The sequence below is a fragment of the Rhineura floridana genome, chromosome 1 (genome assembly GCF_030035675.1).
Source record: "Rhineura floridana isolate rRhiFlo1 chromosome 1, rRhiFlo1.hap2, whole genome shotgun sequence".
NCBI classification, from domain to species: Eukaryota; Metazoa; Chordata; class Lepidosauria; order Squamata; family Rhineuridae; genus Rhineura; species Rhineura floridana.
Window position 1 is genome coordinate 317088578 of NC_084480.1, and position 19677 is coordinate 317108254.

The 19677-nt window shown below is 45.9% G+C and overlaps 1 long non-coding RNA gene across 1 annotated transcript in view; it reads right to left on the reverse strand.

Annotated features, from left to right (window-relative positions):
- LOC133376260 (uncharacterized) overlaps positions 1 to 14459 on the reverse strand; it is a 37528-nt gene extending 23069 nt beyond the window's left edge. The window contains exon 1 of the long non-coding RNA XR_009760435.1: positions 14418 to 14459. This is a non-coding gene — a long non-coding RNA (uncharacterized LOC133376260). The remainder of the gene's footprint in view (positions 1 to 14417) is intronic.
- Between the last annotated feature and the right edge of the window lie 5218 nt (positions 14460 to 19677).

Genomic DNA, 19677 nt, shown 5'->3' on the forward strand with positions numbered 1-19677 from the left:
AGAGGTCTTCTGTATCTTTAAAAGTTGTGCAGGGGGAAGGGAGAATTCCACCTTGTGGTATTTCCCATTGCAGTGTTGCAAGTAAACCTGCACTTGGCTGAATTTTCTCTTCTCTTAAAGATACAGAATCATTCTCAGGCCCTGAGCCTGGCAACCCTACACAACACATAGTTAAACTATGGAATTCACTCCCACAAGAGGCAGTGACCTGCAGGAGGGGAGAGTGCTCTTTGCACTCAGGTCCTGCTTGTGGGTTTCCCATGAGCAACTGGTTGGCCACAGTAAGAACAGGATGCTGGACTATTTGGTCCATTGGCCTGATCCAGCAGGCTCTTTTTATGTTCTTATGTCCTTGTCCAGCACCTTAATGAAACATCAAGGGTTGGTTTGCCCTCTTGATGGAAAAACAATAACGAGGATCATAAAATATATCAGTCAATACAAACTCTCTCACACATCAGTGGATGTGTTTAGGACTATGGCTTTCAACATATGAGAACAACCTTTCACAACCTCCAGATGTTTTGGACTCAACTCTCATCAACCCTAGACAGCAGGGCCAATGGTTAGGAATGAATGAAGTTGTAGTTGAAAACATCTGGAGGGCACCAGGTTGAAGAAGGCTGCACTACTGTAGAGCTCGAGAGATAAGGTTTCGGAGAGACAGAAAAGCAAGGAGGAGGAGAAGGAACCTTTTTTTGCATTTGGCAATAGCCATTTCTGTAGCTGGACTTCAGCTCCCACCATCCTTGACCCGCTGGGCATACCTGTTGGGGTTCATGAGAGTTGGAGCGCAAGAAAATGTTGTATTGTTTTTACACTCTTCTTTTTGTATTGTTCTAAAAGCTGGTCTTAACTGTTTTGGGGATATGTTTGTAAATCGCCTTGACACGCATGTAGAAGGTGGTCCATAAGCAATAAAATAAAATAAAATCGGGAGGGCATGACTTTGGCTACCACTTCCATATGCATTCCTTTTGATATCCATTCAAAATAAGAATGCCCTACTGTTCAGTTTAGCAAAATTAGGTCCATAGTTCAGTGGTTAGAACACCTGCTCTATATGCCGAAGGTCCCTGATTCAATGCCGCGGCCAGAGTTCTTACTGGGACGAAGAAATTCGACCATATAACACCTATTCTGGCCCAACTGCACTGGCTTCCAATATGTTTCCGGGCCAGATTCAAAGTGTTGGTTCTTACCTATAAAGCCCTTAATGGCACTGGACCGCAATATCTGATGGAACGCCTCTCTCGCTATGTACCTACCCGTTCACTCCGCTCGACGTCCAAGGCCCTTCTCCGGGTCCCAACTCATAGAGAGGCCCGGAGAACAGTAACTAGATCTAGGGCCTTTTCGGTGGTGGCCCCCGAATTATGGAATGCCCTCCCAGATGAGATACGCCTGGCGCCTTCTCTGTCATCTTTTCGGCGCCAGGTAAAAACCCACCTCTTCGCCCAGGCATTTTAAGCCTATTTTAATTTTATTTTATTTTATTTTATTTCTGTTTTAATATGTTTATAATTGTATGGCGCAATACTCACCTGCTTGTATTTTAAATATTGTGATTTTATCTTGTTGTACACCGCCCTGGGAGCTGTTAGCTATAGGGCGGTTTAGAAATGTAACTAACTAACTAACTAAATAAATAAATAATCCCCAATGGTATCCCCAGGTAGGGCTGGGGTTGTCTCCGGACTGTAACCCACTGAAACCCACTGCCAGTCAGTGCAGACTATACTGAGCTAGACAGACTGAGCTACCCACCCCCCATATGTGCTGCTACCTCTTAATAGTTGCCAGCATGGACAAGTTTTCCTTTCTCCTTCTGATCACACCAGCCAGCACAAACATGGCACAAGCATGCAGCAGGCTTGGGCAAATGTCAGGGCCCTGTGGCCCTAGGAGGGGCCACCACCACTGGACTTCTCATACATTACCAGCCCTGCATTGTGGGAAAAATAAAATGGCTGCTCTTGAAAGTACAGTTGAGTGGGCCCAGTGCTTGTCTCAGCACCACCACCGGTTATTTACTTATTATTAAATTTAGACTCTGCTCTTCCTCCCAAAAGGAGCCCTGCTAAGTCAAGTGCGCCCCCTCAGTTGCTGAAGGCATTGCTGAAGAGAGGGGATAGCTGCTGCCTCTGTGAAGAGGGAGGCACCACCAGTTGGAGCCATTCTCTGTGGGCACTTTGTCCAAGTCACCCTGAAAATTAGCACTGGTTCTGCACCAGTGATCTGCCTCGCTGACCTCCTCTAATAAAACTGGGCTCTGGTTAACTCTCCCAGCCTTATGTGCCTCTGTACAATAGACCAACTACATCTCCCATCATCTCCTGCCACCTTAGCCAATGGTCAGGGATGATGGGGGTGGGGTCCTACATTATCCTGCCAACCCAAGACTGAAGAACCCTGCTATAGATGGAATTCGAGGCTTCTACCCTCTGGACCTGGAACTTTCTTCCAGTTCACCCACCTACTTTGGGTTGTTGATTTGCTGTGGGCAGACCTCCTGGTGATAACCTTGTGTGATGCTTCTGGGCCCTGTTGACCTGTCCCAGTAAGAGTTGGGAGGAAGCCTCATCCTCACAGTATTTATAGTGCTCTCTGTGGTGGCAGGAATAGAAAGGCCTAGTTAGCAGGCACTAGAGAGAAAGAAAAAAACAGAGCAGGCAGAGATGGATGGTGGGCAAAGAGATTGGATCCTAGAAACGAAACGAAACAAAAAAACCAACAGCACCAAATTATCTTGGTAAACCAGAAAATGCAAGTCCACCCTCAAGCCTCTGTTCCCTGCTGAGTTTAATTTTCAGCCTAGCTCTTCTTCGCTGTCTCTTTGCACATCCCCATGAACTGTAATAACCATGCAAATCAGTTTTTATCTATACAGATCAACCTTGGTGCAGCTCTATATTTCATAGTCTTTGCTGCATAGCGAGGAGGAATCGCAATCTGACTTGTTTGCTATCACAGATTGCTTTCCCATGGCTCATATGCTAAGGAGGAGATAATTTGAGGGGCAGGCAGAGGGGAACAGATCCTCTGGAGAAAACGGCTGTTCTGTTTCGAAAGGCACACTGATGCAAATGTGGGCCCTGCTGCAACCACGCAACTTTTACTTCCACTGTCAAAGGCAATATGTCTCTGGATTAGGGATGGGTGAGAATTTCAATTCAGTTCATATTTCAAGCAGAATTTATCAAATTCGCACTTTCTGAAACAATATGAGAACCAAACACAGCCATCTTTCAAAATTCGCATTTATTAGAATTTTGGGATGCAGTTCGCCAACTAAACAATATTTACAAAAATGCATGTATTAGGGGAAAGTGTGCATAAAAATGAATATATGAGTGAAAATAACATGCAAAAAGGCATGAAATGATGAGAAATGGCTTGCTAAATGTGTATCTTTGCCTACAAAAATGTGTTCATTTGGAGAAATTGGCACTAAAATGGTGGAGAATTTTCATGAGGTTTTTTTTTTTTTTAAACAGATTGTTGCAGAAATGTGGAGAACTGAATTTAACCTTGGAAAAATGAGAAACTGAGAGAAAAAGAAACTGTCAGATCTTTCCATCCCTACTCTGGATACAAGTTGCTCGGAATTGCAAGTGGGATGAGCACTCTTACACTTAGGCTCTGCTTACAGGCATCATCTGGTTGGCCACAGAGAACATGGTGCTGGACTAGATGGGCATTTGGGTCATCCAGACAAGCAGCATTGGTGTGCACATCCAGAAGGAAGAATCAAGAGGCCAGCACCACTTTGAGATTATATTTATTAAATAGAACCTGAGGATCTGCACCCAGCTGAAACTGTGGGCAGGTTGAACAGCTACAGACAGGAGGGGGAGAAAACTCTTGTCTACCAACCTGGGCAAAACCACCCTAACTCAGCTCCAGAAGCGTAATGGCGTGATATGAGGCAAAGTTTCCTATCTCCTTTGAAGGAGAGCCCTGTTTGCAACCTGACTGGTGCACCCCAACCCACCAGGCTCCAAGAGCACCAGACCAAACAGCACTGGCAGTGGAAGGAGGCTGAAGGAATGCCCCACATCCAACAGTCATTATTTTTTTTCATTTGCAAATGTAACAATGAAAGGAAAGGAAAAGAAAACAAAGAAAAATTAACGAAATGACATAAAATAAATAAAAATATTAAAGGCACCAAAAGAAAAAAAGAATAAGAAATAATATGTGCATATTGCTAACAAGAATAAACCGCCATCAGTTTACATCATGGATACAATAAATATCAGTACATGCATCTTGAGTTAAGCATATAAATAAATATAAGGATAATCAGAGGTCCGCACTCAGCCACTGAGCACTCAGCCATGCTGCGCATAAGAAAAGGTTGCCGGTTTTTTGTTCGCCTCATTGTGCCATCTTAATTTAATGATTTTTCCCAGAGTCTAGACATTCCCCCAGTTCCATTGAAAGAGCTTCCTTCCCACTCCACTTCCACTCCATTAATCCCCTAACTCAGCTGGGAGTTGCAGATCCTCTTCTGTTCAGCCCCTGGTTAGTTACAGTTTCAAAGACAACAGCACAAACTCCTTGGCACTCGACTCTCTTCCCTTCTGTCCTTTCAAATCTCTGGGTGGGGGGTTGAAATACAGGACAACCCGTTCAGGGTCTGGCTTTTTCTGCTTCAGCACAAACTCCTTTAGTGCAGACATCCTACAGATCTTTGCCCTGTGGTCTCTCCATGTGAACCTTTTTTCTTTCATTTTCCTTCATCCACTTTTCTTCCATCAGACTCTGATAGCAGAGGTAGGAATGGATGAATCTGTCAGTTTCAGTTTCTTGCTGTATGTCATTTTCCCATTTCTTAAATTCAGTTCTCTACCTTTCCCCAACAGTTTGTGATTTATTTTTTTAAAAGAATCCTCATGAAAATTCAGCAGCCATTTAGTATTAAGTTATCCTAATAAACACATTTTTGCTTGCAAATTTGACCAATACACATTTTGCAAAGCAATTCCCCCCTAATATAATACATTTTTGTATCGTATTTTCACTAATATATTCATTTCTGCACACTTTCCCCTAATATATGCATTTCTGTTTACATTGTTTAGTCCGAGAACTGCATCACAAAATTCAGAGATGTGTGAATTTCAAAGGATGTCTGTGTTTTGGTTTGCATACTAACAATTTAGGGAATTTCTCATTAAAATACAAATAAAATTGAATCTCTCCACCACCTCCACTTCCAAGTAGGCTTAAGACAGCTTCCTTAAATTATGGTATATCAGAATGTGAAATGAGACATCTTCCTGTTAGGTCTCATTCCGGACTTGGCCAGTCCTGCTGAATTACAAGAACAGTTGTTTGTGCAGGGCTAGTCAAGGCAATGGCATCCAGATGTTGTTGGGCTCCAACTCCCATCAGCAGGGCCAGCCCTAGGATAAATAGAGCCCTGGTCGAGGGGTGCCTTCACCCCCATCCCCATGGTCAGCTATGCAGGGCCACCCAGAGGGTTTATGGGGCTTGGTGCAGGTTTGATGTTGGGGATCCAGCTGCTGCCTCCAACAAGGACCCATGCATCTGGGGGCCAAATCTGGATGCCACATGCATGCATTGCACAGACTACATATGAGAATTCTCACCTGCCCTGGAATCAAGCAGAGTGCAGAGCTTGGAAAAGTTACTTTTTTGAACTACAACTCCCATCAGCCCAATCCAGTGGCCATGCTGGCTGGGGCTGATGGGAGTTGTAGTTTTAAAAAAGTAACTTTTCTAAGCTCTGGCAGAGTGGTAGATGTGCTCTGTTTTTTCTTACATGATGATAAGGAAATAGGGATCGGGTTGTGCTCCTGAATGCCTCCCCCAAATTCCAAACCCCTTCTGGCAGAGTTTCTTGGGGCTCGGTCTCACAGGTCTCCTAGTTCTGGCCTTCTCCACTACTCACTCTGGAAGGATTCCTCCCTTAAGGACTGGCTTTGCACCACTCCTACGGCTTTCCCAGTGGTAACTGCCACAGAAAATTACTCTCCAATGGCACCTTGCCTGGAAATCCTAGGTGGCATTCACTCGCTCACTCCTCTGATTTTTACTTCGTGCAAATGACGTCAGAGTGGAACTGAAAAATAAGCATCTTTATATCTTATTTTTCGATGTATATATCAATATTTGTGATCTGCCTTAATACTTAATAAAAACATTTAAAAAGCACAAGCAAACCCTACAGCAAACTGATGTTTGTCTTTAGCACCCAAACAACCTGTGGAACCTTGAAGAAAAAGGTTACAGATGCTTGCTTTGTGCCACCCTAGCTCACTACAGACAGTACGTTCAAAAACAGTCACTGAGCTCAGTTTGGCACCCTCCCTCAGCTCAGCTTGGCACCACCACTCGGTGCAGTGCCCCAAATCATCACCCAGCTCACCCACTCCTAAGGCTGGCCCTGCCAATCAGTCCCAAGCAGCATGGCTAGTGGTCCAGGAGCTACAACTCCCATCAGCCCTTGCTAGCATGGCCACTGGATTGGGCTGATGGCAGTTGTAGTTCAAAAAAGTAACTTTTCCATGCTCTGGTCCAGTATGACGGGAGTTAAATCCAACAACATTTAGATGGCATCACATTGGCTATCCCTGCACTAATCCATAGAGCTTTTTTTGGGAGGGGGATGGAGGTACACCTCAGACATCAGTAAAGTAGGAGGCTAGAAGAATGTCTTTGCCTTCTGCCCAGCTGTTACTGTCCTTCAAGCAGAGGACTGTCTTCTCTAAAGTAGGATACTTGACCACCTTATTTAAAATCCACTTACAGAGCACATCTAGTGTTTACTGCAGCACAAATCCATTAGAATAGTTTCAGATAACAGTAACAGCACACAATGGTGCTTTCCATTGTTCTGAATCCATTCTCCATTTACAAAGCGTCCAACTGGCACTCCAAGGTTAAGACAGCTCAGGCTATTTTTTTTAATTTGTTACATTTGTACCTTACCCTTCGAATGGCATTTGAGCCACACACAAAACCCTGTCACGTCGGTGCTGAGAAACTGCAACTTGCTCAAGGCTTCCTGCTGAGTGTGACAGCTGAGTGGGACTTAAGCTGGTGAGCAATATTTTGCAAAAACACCCCTTGTACGGTCTTTCCCATAATTCCACGATATTAAACAGAAAGCCTCTCCTTATTGCTTGAATATTAGACAGGAAAGCCTTGTTTTCTCTGCAATGATTCCAGTGTGCGCACCCCACTCTGGAACTTTCTTCCATATATCTTGGCTGTTGTCTGAACTCTTGATCTGGTGACTGGAGAGATGTCAGGTGGAGACGGAAGCTGTGGAGGTGGGGGTGGGGAGGACCCTTGCTTGGCTCTGGTGAAGGAAGGATTTGGAGGGAGATCAGCCAAGGGACTGTCCTTGATCCAGTCGGCTCAAATGAGATAGGAGATACCTCCTAACCCTGGCTTGTTCATTGGTCTGTGCAAATATCTGTCTGCATATTTATTTATTTGTTTGGGGAAAGGGCCTTGGCTTGGCAGCAGAACATCTGCTTTGCATGCAGAAGGGCCCAGCTCAATCCTCGGAATCTCCGGGAAGGGCTGAGAGAAACTATGGAGAAGTACTGCCGGTCAGTGTGGACATTACTGAGCTAGATGGAACAATGGTCAGACTCTGAATAAGGTACCGTCTAATATCCCTGTCTCCATTAGGGATGGTGCCGGTTCAAAAGCATTCTGTCGACCTAACAGGCTGACCTCAACTGAGTATTCCAGTCCTATCAGTTTCTCATTGTTCTGATCTTAAAGTCAGTTCTCTACTTTCTTCAGCCATTTGCAATTTTTTTTTTAAAAAAAATCCTTGTGAAAATTCTTCAGCATTATAGTTCAAATAAAACACATTTTTGTATGCAGTTTTATTTATTTATTTATTTATTTATTTAAAAATTCCAGTCGGAGAGAAGGGGGAAAAGGAAACTCCACCGACACATACAGGGAGAGAGTCAGCTCAGTCCTTGCTAAAAAGGGCAGCTTCAGCCTTCCTGAAACACAACCACAAGCTCTGTTTCCCTAGGTTAAAGAAAGGTCAGGCTGCTCTAGGTGGGAAAACAACAAACACAAAAGACTTGCCTAGAAGGCGCAGCCCCTTGCTGAGATTAAAAGCAGCCAAAAGCTTAAACAGCCCCACCCCTCGCTCAGGAAGGAAGCCTGAGAGAATACTAAAGAGTTAAGCCCCAGCTGATAGCCATCAGCCTCAAGTAACACATCATTGGCTGGCAGCAGTAGCTGGGAGGAACCAGCCACACATATAAAGTCAGAGCACCCTAGCGAGGGAGCCTGCTCCATGAGCTAGAGGGAGCCCCAGCTGACGAAGCGTCAAGGCCCCAGCTGACAAAGTGTCAAGGCGAGTCAAGGCCCCAGCTGACAAAGCGTCAAGGCGAGTCAAGGCCCCAGCTGACAAAGCGTCAAGGCGAGTCAAGGCCCCAGCTGACAAAGCGTCAAGGCGAGTCAAGGCGAGTCAAGGCCCCAGCTGACAAAGCGTCAAGGCGAGTCAAGGCCCCAGCTGACAAAGCGTCAAGGCGAGTCAAGGCCCCAGCTGACAAAGCGTCAAGGCGAGTTAAGCAGCAGAGCGAGTTCGGCAGCAGGGCAAGGAGGCCAGGGCCCCCCACTCTGCCCGTCTGTTCCCTGACCTCAACTAAACCGCAGTCTCCAACCCATTGACGTAATAAATCTTAACCAAAACTATGCAGGTAAGAAGCCAGCAGGGGTGTGGGGGCTTTCCAGTGTTTTGCACCGCCTGCAGCATGTACGACTATCTGCCTGTTGGACAGAAGTCGTGGGTGTGCTCTCGGTGCAATGAGCTCCTGGCTCTCCGGGAACGACTTCATTTCCTTGAGGCCAAGGTGGCGGACCTGGAAAAGCTGAGAGAGGCAGAGAGGTGTGTGAAGGAGGCCTTCAGGGACGTTATAGCTGTGTCCCACTCCAACGATGATAGCTCTCCTGCTATCATGGAGAACGATGGTCTCGGGGAAGGAGAGCATCCAGCTGAGGAAGAGGGAAACGATCCCTTAGAAGGGACCCATTCCTTGGGGGATGAGCAGCTATCCTCTCGTGCCGAGGATATATCTCCAGGGGGTGGAGGGATCCTTGTAGTGGGTGATTCGATCATTAGGAACATAGACAGTGGGGTGTGTGATGGGCATGTAGACCGCAAGGTGTTTTGCCTGCCTGGTGCGAAGGTTGCGGATATCGCCCATCGTTTGGATAGTTTGGTAGACAGTGCTGGGAAGGAGTCAGTGGACGTGGTGCACGTTGGCACCAACGACATGGGGAAATGCAGCCGTGAGGTCCTGGAAGCAAAATTTAGGTTGCTAGGTAGGATGCTGAAAGCCAGGACCTCCAAGGTGGCTTTCTCTGAAATGCTACCAGTTCCACGCGCAGGACCAGCCAGACAGGCCCAGCTTCGCAGTCTCAATGTGTGGATGAGACGATGGTGTCGGGTGGAAGGGTTCGGATTTGTTAGGCACTGGGGAACATTTTGGGACAAGCCGGGCCTGTACAAAAGGGACGGGCTCCACTTGAACCAGAATGGAACCAGACTGCTGGCACTTAAAATTAAAAAGGTAGCAGAGCAGCTTTTAAACTGACTGAGGGGGGAAACCCGACAGGAGCTGAGAAATGTCCGGTTCGGAATAAACCTCCCCCCTGGGATAAAAACCAAAGAAATGATGAAATTTTAAAAGGGGTAGGCCTAGAAGTAGGCATTGTGAGAGCAGGGGCACAGCATATAAATTCAGAAGAGCAAAATTACCACAGGCCTAACCACAAGTGCCAAAAACACTTGAAGAGAGACACTGCTTACAAGTGCCTGTACGCTAATGCTAGGAGCCTCCGAACCAAGATGGGAGAACTGGAGTGCTTGGTCTTAGAGAAGAGCATTGATATAGTGAGCATAACCGAGATCTGGTGGAATGGAGAAAACCAGTGGGATACGGTTATCCCTGGATATAAACTATATCGGAAGGACAGGGAAGGACGTATTGGTGGCGGAGTCGCTCTATACGTGAAAAAAGGCATTGAATCCAGCAAGCTCGAAACCCCAAAAGAGGCAGACTCCTCCACAGAATCGTTGTGGGTGGTGATACCGTGCCCCAGGAGGGACTTAATACTGGGAACGATCTATCGTCCCCCTGATCAAAATGCTCAGGGAGACCTTGAGATGAGATATGAAATTGAGGAAGCATCCAAACTAGGAAATGTGGTAGTAATGGGTGACTTCAACTACCCGGACGTAGACTGGCTGCATATGTGTTCCAGTCATGACAAAGAAGCAAAGTTTCTAGATATTCTAAATGACTATTCCCTAGACCAGTTGGTCATGGAACCGACCAGAGGGACGGCAACCCTGGACTTAATCCTCAGTGGGGACCGGGAACTGGTGCGAGATGTAAGTGTTGTTGAACCAATTGGGAGCAGTGACCACAGTGCTATTAAATTAAACATACATGTAACTGGCCAATTGCCAAGAAAATCCAACACGGTCACATTTGACTTCAAAAGAGGAAACTTCACAAAAATGAGGGGATTGGTAAAAAGAAAGCTGAAAAACAAAGTCCAGAGGGTCACATCACTCGAAAATGCTTGGAAGTTGTTTAAAAACACTCTATTAGAAGCTCAACTGGAGTGCATACCGCAGATCAGAAAAGGTACCGCCAGGGCCAAGAAGATGCCAGCATGGTTAACGAGCAAAGTCAAGGAAGCTCTTAGAGGCAAAAAGTCTTCCTTCAGAAAATGGAAGTCTTGTCCGAATGAAGAAAATAAAAAAGAACACAAACTCTAGCAAAAGAAATGCAAGACAATAAGGGATGCTAAAAAAGAATTTGAGGAGCACATTGCTAAGAACATAAAAACCAACAACAAAAAATTCTATAAATACATTCAAAGCAGGAGACCATCTAGGGAGACAATTGGACCCTTGGATGATAAGGGAGTCAAAGGTGTACTAAAGAACGATAAGGAGATTGCAGAGAAGCTAAATGAATTCTTTGCATCTGTCTTCACAGTGGAAGATATAGGGCAGATCCCTGAACCTGAACTAACATTTGCAGGAAGGGATTCTGAGGAACTAAGACAAATAGTGGTAACGAGAGAGGAAGTTCTAAGCTTAATGGACAATATAAAAACTGACAAATCACCGGGCCTGGATGGCATCCACCCGAGAGTTCTCAAAGAACTCAAAGGTGAAATTGCTGATCTGCTAACTAAAATATGTAACTTGTCCCTCGGGTCCTCCTCCGTGCCTGAGGACTGGAAAGTGGCAAATGTAACACCAATCTTCAAAAAGGGATCCAGAGGGGATCCCGGAAATTACAGGCCGGTTAGCTTAACTTCTGTCCCTGGAAAACTGGTAGAAAGTATTATTAAAGCTAGATTAACTAAGCACATAGAAGAACAAGCCTTGCTGAAGCAGAGCCAGCATGGCTTCTGCAAGGGAAAGTCCTGTCTCAGTAACCTATTAGAATTCTTTGAGAGTGTCAACAAGCATATAGATAGAGGTGATCCAGTGGACATAGTGTACTTAGACTTTCAAAAAGCGTTTGACAAGGTACCTCACCAAAGGCTTCTGAGGAAGCTTAGCAGTCATGGAATAAGAGGAGAGGTCCTCTTGTGGATAAGGAATTGGTTAAGAAGCAGAAAGCAGAGAGTAGGAATAAACGGACAGTTCTCCCAATGGAGGGCTGTAGAAAGTGGAGTCCCTCAAGGATCGGTATTGGGACCTGTACTTTTCAACTTGTTCATTAATGACCTAGAATTAGGAGTGAGCAGTGAAGTGGCCAAGTTTGCTGACGACACTAAATTGTTCAGGGTTGTTAAAACAAAAAGGGATTGCGAAGAGCTCCAAAAAGACCTCTCCAAACTGAGTGAATGGGCGGAAAAATGGCAAATGCAATTCAATATAAACAAGTGTAAAATTATGCATATTGGAGCAAAAAATCTGAATTTCACATATACGCTCATGGGGTCTGAACTGGCGGTGACCGACCAGGAGAGAGACCTCGGGGTTGTAGTGGACAGCACGATGAAAATGTCGACCCAGTGTGCGGCAGCTGTGAAAAAGGCAAATTCCATGCTAGCAATAATTAGGAAAGGTATTGAAAATAAAACAGCCGATATCATAATGCCGTTGTATAAATCTATGGTGCGGCCGCATTTGGAATACTGTGTACAGTTCTGGTCACCTCATCTCAAAAAGGATATGATAGAGTTGGAAAAGGTTCAGAAGAGGGCAACCAGAATGATCAAGGGGATGGAGCGACTCCCTTACGAGGAAAGGTTGCAGCATTTGGGGCTTTTTAGTTTAGAGAAAAGGCGGGTCAGAGGAGACATGATAGAAGTGTATAAAATTATGCATGGCATTGAGAAAGTGGATAGAGAAAAGTTCTTCTCCCTCTCTCATAATACTAGAACTCGTGGACATTCAAAGAAGCTGAATGTTGGAAGATTCAGGACAGACAAAAGGAAGTACTTCTTTACTCAGCGCATAGTTAAACTATGGAATTTGCTCCCACAAGATGCAGTAATGGCCACCAGCTTGGATGGCTTTAAAAGAAGATTAGACAAATTCATGGAGGACAGGGCTATCAATGGCTACTAGCCATGATGGCTGTGCTCTGCCACCCTAGTCAGAGGCAGCATGCTTCTGAAAACCAGTTGCCGGAAGCCTCAGGAGGGGAGAGTGTTCTTGCACTCGGGTCCTGCTTGCAGGCTTCCCCCAGGCACCTGGTTGGCCACTGTGAGAACAGGATACTGGACTAGATGGGCCACTGGCCTGATCCAGCAGGCTCTTCTTATGTTCTTATGTTCTTAAATTTCTTAGTTGCCCATCTGGCTGGCTATCCAGCCACTCTGGGTGACGTACAAAATAGGCATACAAATATAATAGACATTAAAAATCATGAAAACAGTAACGATAAGATCTAGATTTTGAGTATAGTATACATTTTTGCAAGCAATATCTCCATACAGAATGCATTTTTGTATGTTATTGTCATTTGCATATTGATTTTATGCACATATTGATTTCCCCCCAATATATGCATTTTGTAAACATCACAAAACTCAGATACTTGCAAATATTGAAGAACAGCTGTGTTTCAGTTCTCACATTGTTTTGGAAAGTGTGAATTTGATAGATTTGGCTTTAAATCAAAATTCTTCCCCATCTTTATCTGCAGCTGAACTTCGATCACCAGCCCTGCCCTTCTCTATGGGGCTTTTTGTCTGGTTCATTCTCTGCACTGTTCAGAAAATGAAGAGTGCTTAACCCCTCTTCAGAACGTTGATCAGGATAACGTTATCTGTGGGGTTCCTGACTTGGGGTCTACAGGTTCGTGGCCACCAGTCTCGGCTTCAGATCTAAAACCTACTTCTGTTCTTAGACTGGCTCCTCCTAGACTGTTTTTAATAATGTACTTCAGTGTATTGTTGGAACTCACTTTTCAACTCATTGGTGACGGGTAGGTAATAATAGTAATAATAATAAACAACAACAATACTACTGCTACTACTAACCTATCACTCAAAGCTGGGAGGGAATGATATGTGAAAATAAAATAAATTCCTATTAAAGCTTTAGTCGAGTAAAGGAATTTATACAACACTGAGGAAACCAAATCACAAAAACTTTGTTATGAATTCAAGGTTGCCGTACAAATTGGTTTGCAAATATTGAGCTCTCCAAAGCACAGAAATGCAAGCTAAGCAAATGAAGGTTATCTGTATGATAATCACTGAGAATCAGAGACTGATGCCACTGAGGGTTTAGCTGTTTCGGCCTGGCTCTGTTAGTTTGGAGGCTAACAGAGCCATGTTAAATTGGCATGGAACAGCACCAGAAGCTTGCATAGTTAATCATTCCGACAAGCCTCTTCATTTTGTAAGTAGGTGGCAAAGTTATTTAACATTTCAATGAAGCACTACACAGCTTTAGAGCAGCCACAAAGTTTCAGACAAAGAAAAGTAGTCTTAACAGCCTCAAGATAAACAGACAGGTAGTATAACATTTTTCATACAGAAAAAATGTGCTAAATATTGCTGCCGCCTATTAATCATTTCCCAAGCGTCAGCCATTCTCATTGGCTGAGATGCAATGAAACATCTGGAGAATGTCACAGAACCTTCACAAACTTTCTAACTGTTCAGGGAGAAAAGGTCAGGCATATAGTGTTAACAAACAGTCGGGGCAGGCGCCAGACATGCTGGGGCCCTTGGGCACCAGCTTGCCCTGGGCCCTGGCACGCATGTGCGCACGCACACATACATGCGTGCACATGCCCAGGACCAGCCCCAGACACACTGGAGCCCTTGGGCAAAAGCCTGCCCCAGGCCCCAGTACTCCCCTTCCACGATTCGCGCATGGCGAGAGCTTTGGGACTCTGCCATTCCCTTGCTTAACTTACCTTGTTCTGCGGTTGCACATGCAGCTGTGCCCTTAAGAAAGATGGCAGCTGAGGTTTCCCTAAGGAGGAAGCCTCTGCCGCCATCTTGGTTCATGGCAGGGATGCGAGCACGCAGCACGCATGCGTGCCATCAGCCAAGATGGCGGCAGAGGCTTCAGCCCCTTAGGAAAACTTCAGCCGCCATCTTTCTTAAGGGCACTGCTGCGTGCGCAAGCGCAGAACAAGGTAAGCAAGGGAATGGCGGAGCCTCGAAGCTCTCGCTGTGCGATCCGCGGCAGCGATCCTGCCGCAAATCATGGAAGGGGAGCAGAGGGGCCCCTCAGGGGCTCCTGTAGCCTCAGGGGCCCTCGGGCCAGTGCCCCACCTGGCCGCCCCTTGGAACTGGCCCTGCAAACAGTGCAGGTGACAGCAGAGAAGCAGAAAATCTATTTGATTTGGATGTTTCTTGAAGAAAAACCTTGGGATCTTCATAATGCCAAGCATTTGCATTAAGTCTGAGCTGTGGACTTTCAACATAGTTCAGGAGCATGTAAACTGTGGTGGTTATGAAGCATCCAAAAAGCAACCACAACAAATGCTTTTAAAATATTTGCATGGATTTCTTTTTTTGGCATCGCGTCTCCTGCAAACGCACACAGTGGTAATCCTGTCTCTACTTGAGTGCTGAGTAGCTTGCTGAGAGTCATTGGTCCACTACTCTTGGAAGAAAACACACAGCTCATTACAGAAAATGTCTCATTGTAGTTACTTCCTCAACAGGATAAGTCCCTGGCCAAGGACCATAGCAGTAACAATTTGGTTGTTATTTTTTCCTAATTCTCCCATCTGAGACTATTATCTTTCCACAAGTGGGACTTAACAAAACATGCAATGCATCTATCTCCTGACAGGAGTGCTCCTGTTTAGGGTTCCAGCCGATGAATCATGCCTTCTTTCAGGATACTCCATTCCATGCTCTCTTTTCTGTTTTACTTCTTCCAGCTGACCATCAACATTCTATGGCTACTGAGCATGTGCAGTCCTTGTTGGGCTTGAGGGGTTGGTTCTCACCTGAGGCCATTCCTCTTTAAAATTGGTTATACTTCTGCAAACCCTGCAGTTTCTTCCAAGCTTGCTGCTGTCTCCTCTTCCCCCGCCTCTCCCCTTAGTGGCCCTGTTTTGGCTTCAGTCCCTGTTGGCACTCACCATCTGAGTTTGCTGTTAGAAGAAGTGATTGATATATATATGCATATGGCCATTTGCCAACATTCTATTCCTCTCTCTCAAGATTCTACCACATTTTACAATGATTGTGAAAAAGAATAGGGAGAAGGGGCCTGTCTTTGTTTTTCATAGAATCATAGAATAGCAGAGTTGGAAGGGGCCTATAAGGCCATCAAGTCCAACCCCCTGCTCAATGCAGGAATCCAAATCAAAGCATTCCCGACAGATGGCTGTCCAGCTGCCTCTTGAAGGCCTCCAGTGTCAGAGAGCCCACTACCTCTCTAAGTCATTGGTTCCATTGTCGTATGGCTGTAACAGTTAGGAAGTTTTTCCTGATGTTCAGTCGAAATCTGGCTTCCTGCAACTTGAGCCCATGATTCTGTGTCCTGCACTTTGGGACGATGGAGAAGAGATACCGGCCCTCCTCTGTGTGGCAACCTTTCATGTACTTGAAGAGTGCTATCCTATCTCCCCTCAGTCTGCTCTTTTCTTCTTTTAATGGTTGGTGTCATTAGAAGCAGGAAGCAGATTAGTCTCAGTTTCAATGATGTACCCCTTTCTTTTATCCCAGGCAGGGATGGGAAACCTCAAGCCAGAGGGCCAGATGCACATTTCCAGGCCTCTGCCTGGCCCTTGGGACTCTACCCAGGCCACACCCCTTACTGCCTCTGCTTTACGCTCCACTTGAGTTTTTCTGCCTGCCTACAGTGTCCTTGAATGTTGATCATGCCTCTTGCTTGCCTGTTAGGAGGACAGAGAGGGGTGTCTGACTGTGTGCAGAAAATATTTATTTATTTATTCCATTTATATCCCACCTTTTCCTCCAAGGAGCTCACGGTGGTGTACATGGTTCTCCCCCTCCTCATTTAAATCCCACAACAACCCTGTGAGGTAGGTTAGGCTGAGAGGCAGTGACTGGCCCAAGGTCACCCAGTAAGCTTCATGGCTGAGTGGGGATTCGAACCCTGGTCTCCCAGTTCCTAGTCCAACACTCTAACTACTACACCACACTGGCTCCTAGCCTCCTGTACGAAGGCAAAATGTACATTCATTGCTCAGCCCACTTTTGCCTCTGACCCCACTTACCACTGGCATGTGGCCCCTGCAAGCTTGCCTGGAAGAGAATGCAGCCCTTAGGCTGAAAAAAGTTCCTCACCACTGCTTTCCCCATGATTCCCATTTACTCCAATTGGGCAAAGTGAAGGGTTGGACTTCAGGAGGAAGACAGAACTGGAGCTGGAGGGCTGGAAGTGGTGAAGATGGCAGGGAGGTTATTCTGGAGAAGGAAAAGACAAAGCCAGGGATTGGGGGAGGGGGTGGCGTGGAGAGAAGGGTCCTGTGGCGAGGACCTGCTCCTTCTTGGGTTACTTCCCTCACTTATTTGTCTGCCGGCTTTGATGGAACGCTGCATGCACACTTACCTCTTTATAGCACAAAAAGGTATTTTTTTCTCAATATAGAATTGTTCATCCTCAGCCTGCTGCTTTTAGCTTAGGTTGGTTGGAGATCCAGCTGTCCAGATACGTTGGTGTGGTTACGTGCTGTGTATGTGAAAACCCTCCCCTTGCAATCTTGGTAGACACCCACCCGCAACATCGTTTGGCACCCTTCCCTGTTGCTGGCACTGTCTACATCCGTTCTGGAATGGACACACTGCAGAATCAATCTGTGATGAGCTTTTCTTTTCGGAATGAAACCAGTTTGTCAGGAAGCACTTCTCAGATGCAAAACAATATGCAATAGGTCCAGATTGTGTGTGGAGTAGGTAGAACCCCTCCCCCAAAGCTCTGTCTCCAGTGATTCTAGAACAAAATGTTGCATATACACAGCCGAAGTTTGAAAGTCAGAAGATACACCAACTCCTCTGAGAAGGAAGATCAGCAATTCTGATTGCTGCTGACACCTAATAAAACACATCAGAATGTCTCTTGTTCTGTTGAACATCTCAACCCAGTTCCTTAAGAAGTTCAGAATTACAGCACCCCCTTTTCAACCTAACCTATATAACAAAGCGGGAGAAAGAAAGTCATTTCGTTAACAACTTGCCACCATCAGCAAGAATTCCTTTAGCACAGCTCAATTCATTTCAGAACTGGATATTTCTGTTACAGGGCAAAAAGAAGAGAGCAGATGTGATATATGACACTTGTAACATTTACTGGTAATAATGTTTAATATTCTTTTCAAAATCAATTCTGAGTCCTCTCTGGTTGCTCTCTCTGGTTGCTTTTCTTCCATGCTCCTCTTTCCAAACACTCAAACTTTGATCATGCCACTTGTAATATTCTTAATCTTTTCCATGAATAATTTCAGTTATTACCCTAGCTGTCTTTGTGACCTCTAATTTTATTGCATTTTCTTTTCCCTTTCCTCTCTTCTCACTCTGAACTATAAAACAAAGGTGCGTTTCCTCCTCACCCAGTGCAAATTAAACAGGAAACAAGAAGCTTGAGAAAATTCTGGCCCTTTGGGAAAGCATACAAGGGATGCTGATTCCCAACAGCTGGCTTCTCCATGGACGCTTCTCTTCAGACTTCTGAAAGTCTGGAGGCCTCGCCTCAGCACCAGCTCAAAAAAGGATATTGTAGAGCTGGAAAAAGTGCATAGAAGGCCATCAAAACGACCAGGGGGCTTGTAGCAACTTCTCTAAAGGGCAAGGTTAAATTGCATGGCCCTTTTTAGTTTAGCAATGAAAGTTACTAAGTGGAAGTCATAAAGCAGCTTATAAAAATATGCATGGTGTTCAGCAAGTGCTAGGAAGAGGACTTCATTTATTTAATTTTCTTACACTAATATCTCACTCTTCTTCTATCACGGAGCCCAAGGTGGCATACATTTGGTCCCCAGAGGGTCACCCATCCAGGAACTGACCAGACCTACTTAGCTTCTGCAAGGTGGTGGCTTTCAACACATCCCCTTTTTCTTCCTCTTTCCTAATACTAGAACTCTGGGTCATCCAATGACACTGGTTGATGGGAGATCCAGGGCAGACAATAAAAAGTACTTCTTCACACCACACTTGAGTTTACAGAATTCACTGGCACAAGTTGTTGTGATGGCCACTAGCTTAGATGGCTTTAAGAGGGGATTTGACAAATCCACGGAGGATTATGAGGGGCAAAAAGCTATTTGTGATCATAGGTATATGGGCCCTCCAGGTCAGCCTTTCCCAAACTGGTGTTCTCCAGTCCGCTTTGGACTATGACTCTCATCACCCCTGATTATTGGCCATGATATCTGGGAGTGCTGGAAACTGTAATCAAAAACAACTTGAGGGCACCAGGCTGGGGAAGGCTGGTCCAGGTTCAGAGGTATGTGGGGTTGATTCTGGTCACCACCACCCTGCCTGGATTGGCAGGCTTTGCCACAAGAGGCACTGGGGTGGGCTCTGCCACAGATGCCACTGGCATATTTGAAACAATAAGGGTTACTCATGCAGCAGCCTGAGCTATTGTAGGCCCATCAGACCTGCTGGGATTGAACCAACTGCGACTCCTGGGCAGAGCTAGAGGCCGACCCCTGGGCACACACCAGCAAATGGCCGCTATCCGCCCTTTCCTCAATAACAGGCCTGGCAAGGGTCATGCAGAGCAGCCCAAACCCTGTTGAGCCCCAGCTCTCTCAGGAGGATCAGGGAGGGGAGTCGGTTGAGCCCCAGCTTCCCCAGATAGAGCAGGGAGAGAAAGCAGAGGTAGATGAGGCTTTCGAGGACAATGAGGGAGGGGGTGTAGTTGACAGTCTGCCAGTTCCCACGGACAGTTCTCCTGCTGAAGCAGACCTCGCTCCACCTACAGACACCCCAACAGAGCTGTTGGGGGATGACCTCTTGCGTGCTCCAACTCCACCCCCCCAGGACTCCCCGCCTGACACTTCAAACACTTTCCCGCCTCCTGAAGCTGAACCAGCACCTATCAAACCTGTACTGTCAGATGAGCCGCCGGAGGCTCGCTCCCCTTCACCCCGAGCGAGACACCGCGAGAAGCAGATCAGCCAGAAGGTGGAACTTCGGAGGAGTCAGAGATTATGAGTGAAGGCCTTCCCTACTTAAGGCGGCGCC